Raw genomic sequence first — 3,472 nt, forward strand, 5'->3', positions numbered from 1 at the left:
AAAAAAAAAAAAGAAAACAAACAAATAGACAAACAAACAAACACCTCACTCTGAATGTGGATGGAGCTGTTTCACAGGCTGGGGTCCCAGACAGAAAAGGAGACAGTGAGCAGATCTGCCGCACACTGCTCTCCACTTCCCAACTCTCAGATGCCTGTGAGCACCTGAAGCTCCTGCCACCTCGGCTCCCCAGGGCTCCCAGAATAATCCCATCACCTCCTATAGGGGAGGAAGGGCCACCCTGTTGAGGTCAGAAGGCACCATGAGGCAAAGTTCAGTACTGTCCAGCTTGAGTGTTGCTAAGACCACAGAGACGCTTGTTTTCCTAAGAGGAAAAGCTTGCAGCCTGGAGCCAAGAATGCTTTCCATCACAGACACAGAAGAACCTGTGATTTCTCTCTCCTGTAAGTCACTTCTCGTCGGGTCACCAGCCATGAGGAAAATAACCAGCATAGTCCCCCACTCCTGTTTCACGGTACCCTGGACTTTCCCGGGTTTAGTTCTGTGTGGGAAAGGCCTCCATCCCAACCACTCTGGGTTGACCATCTCACAGCCAATCCAGTAAAGAGGAAGCATTGTTGTAACCCAGGCTCTCTGTTTACAGAGGGACCAGCTGACCCCAGGCAGAGGATGGCTTCAGCCAGCCTGCTGCCCTTGGTTTGAGTGGCTAATCTATCTATCCAGCTATTCCCAGCCCTAACCCATCCCTTATTCTTTTTCTTATTTCCTTAAGGGCACGAATGGGACAAGAGGACATTTCTCCACAGGTTGGGTAATAAAACTGTCCCCTTCCCATTTGTCTCCCAACCAGGGTGTGCTGGTCGCTCACTCCGTACTCCAGGCCTGTTCATCTGTTGCTTGAAACCACAGACAGAACCCTTAGAAGTCTGAAGGCATCTCAGAGCACACTTCCTGGATGCCTCCTTCCCCATAGAAACGGAAAAAAACCGAGATCATGTTTTTTAACAGAGGGAGTTTCCACACCCACCGCACCTTGTTCAAGATGGTTTCACCCAGGGCCACCCATGGCTACCTTCCTGCATCACCTGCCTCTTAGCCAGCCTCTTCGCAATGGACTGGGCTGAGGCTACCTGCTCTGGCCCACCCAGGCTGCGATGGAGCCCTCAACTCTAGGAAAAGCATGGGCGTTCCTTGCTTCAAGCTGTGGGACCCTGCTCTCTGAGGGGGACTCTGCTGCCGCCCACTCAGCATCAAGTTGGTCAGGACCAGTCGCTGCCACACAGCACTTTCTGAACGCAGCCACCATCACCTCGAGACCGAGGCCGTGGCTGTGTGATTACAGCGCTTGCCTAGGAAGCCCAAAGCCTTGGGTTCGATCCTCAGCACCACACAAACTGAGCTCACTGGGATGTGCTCGTGATCCCAGCAGCTGGAAGAGGTGGAGGCAGGAGGGTCAGAGCTCAAGGTTATCTCACCTCACGCCTGGACGCGTAGCAAGTTTCAGTCCAGTCTGGGGTATTGGAGACTCTGTTTCAAATATAAGCTAGGAAGTCAGAAAATAAATCAATAACCCCTAAAACGCGTAATTTCATATGTCTATGGTTGACAGATGAGCAAGCAGGAATTGCTACTTAGTCCATGAGGCTTGTAACACAGGCTTGTCTTCCCTGGCATGGGAGGACATGCCAGGAGGCAATATGAAAGAGGTCATACATGAAGGACCCCAGGACAGTGACATTCTTCCTCCTTCCAGTGTGAAAAGTTAGCAAAGCCGACCCCATGAGGAGGCCAAAGTGTGAAAAGTTAGCAAAGCCGACCCCAAGAGGAGGCCAAAGTGTGAAAAGTTAGCAAAGCCGACCCCAAGAGGAGGCCAAAGTGTGAAAAGTTAGCAAAGCCGACCCCAAGAGGAGGCCAAAGTGTGAAAAGTTAGCAAAGCCGACCCCATGAGGAGGCCAAAGCTGGGAAACACTGCTCTACCTCTTCGTGCCTGGGATCCTTCTCCCAGCCCCACGGCTTCTGTGGACTCACAGAGGTTGGAGCTTAGCCCGTGGGCAGCTTGGGGGTCCCTCTGCAAGACTGGGGTTCAGTCTGATGCTTGACCATGGGCTTTTTCTAAGGAGAGAGCCTATTCCAATGTTACTCACAACAGACACTTGCAGAGACTTTCTGACCTTTAGACACACCCAGGCCTTGGAGACTCACGTAAGGTTGGACCCTGGGCATGGCAGAAATTTGGTATTTGAAGATATGATTTTTTTTTTCACTGACACGAAGAGTGCACCATCTCCTTCTCATTTTGAACATGGGGGAAAGAAAGACGCCCTTTATGAAGCTTTATTCAGTCCAGACAGAGCAAACTGAACTACGGTGAGCCTGAGCAAGACACCAAACACCTGCTTCAACACAAAACCCCGAGAGCCACGTGAGGTCCCATGACGCAAGAAGCTGCCATTTGTCCACTGCTTCCAAAGCATTGGGGCAGGCCTTTGACCTCAGGCTGGCCTTTGCCTCATTATGTAGCCCAGGCTGGCCTCAAACTGAAGATCACCCTAGATTCCTGGCTCTACTCCATCTATAGCCAGGAAGTCCTATCTTCAGGTTCACTTTCCAATCCTCTGAATATCTCTGGTTGGAAAAGGCTGTGTGTAAGAGGGTCTGAGTATCTCTGAAGGGACAAGCTCGCGGTGGGAGCAGCAGTGTCATGGGCAATTCTGGAGACTAAAGGAGGGGAAAAGGAGATCAGATTTTTATTATATATGCTTGGATTTCTGTCTTAGCCATGTAACTATTCTCCACTAGGAAACTATTTTAGTTGATTGGCTTTCAATATTAGAAACCAACAAAAATATGGATTTTATGACAAACTAAATAAGTAGCCATCCAGCACAGTGACAGGCTCTGAGAAAGTGACACCGCCCAGTTGTCTGCCTCCTGGAGGGGAGTTGCAGCAGGAATGCAGGTATCTTTGGTGGCTGTGGGGCCTGGGCCCTAAGACTTGAGAGCTCTGTAGGGACCAGGTGTGCTGAATGAATAGAAACAGTAGGAGACCTAGAGCAGTAAAGTAAGCCTCACCACGAGGGGTCCCAGCAGAGGCTGGCCAGGCATGGGCAGGGCAGCCAGAACAGTCTGGGAAAGGTCCTCTCTCCCCCATCCCAGTGACCACGTCTGTTGGTGGGACAGACACCGTGTCTTCTGGGCAGACGGTGAGAAGCAGCGATGCCTCATCTACGTGAGTCAGCGGTGACGTCTCCTTTATCTACCTGGAAGGGGCTCGTGGGCTGTGTCAGCTCGCTGGGTTCAGCAGATGAACCCCAGAGCACGAGGATTCCACTCAAGGTGGAAACCTCACATCAGCGAAGAACGCGCCCTTCCCCTGACTCATCCTCCAGCCCGAGAGTGAGAGCAAAGTGACTTCTGGTCTGACCTGGCAAGCCTCATCCCATCCCCATCCCCATCCCCATCCCCATCCCCATCCCCATCCCCATCCCCATCCCCATCCCCATCCCCATCC

The 3,472-nt window shown here is 51.8% G+C and overlaps 1 protein-coding gene across 2 annotated transcripts in view; it reads right to left on the reverse strand.

Moving 5' to 3' along the window:
- The window catches only part of Cx3cr1 (C-X3-C motif chemokine receptor 1), a 19,055-nt gene that overhangs the window by 4,898 nt on the left and 10,685 nt on the right, over positions 1-3,472 (reverse strand). Inside the window, exon 1 of one of the 2 annotated variants that reach the window (XM_026779432.1) lies at positions 1,437-1,454. The exons of the other annotated variant lie outside the window; for it this stretch is intronic. The gene's annotated coding sequence lies outside the window, so the exon portion shown is untranslated. Of the gene's footprint in view, positions 1-1,436; positions 1,455-3,472 lie in introns of those variants that run through there. 2 annotated transcript variants of the gene reach the window in all.

This window comes from Microtus ochrogaster, chromosome 5, assembly GCF_000317375.1.
Source record: "Microtus ochrogaster isolate Prairie Vole_2 chromosome 5, MicOch1.0, whole genome shotgun sequence".
In the NCBI taxonomy this organism is placed as follows: domain Eukaryota; kingdom Metazoa; phylum Chordata; class Mammalia; order Rodentia; family Cricetidae; genus Microtus; species Microtus ochrogaster.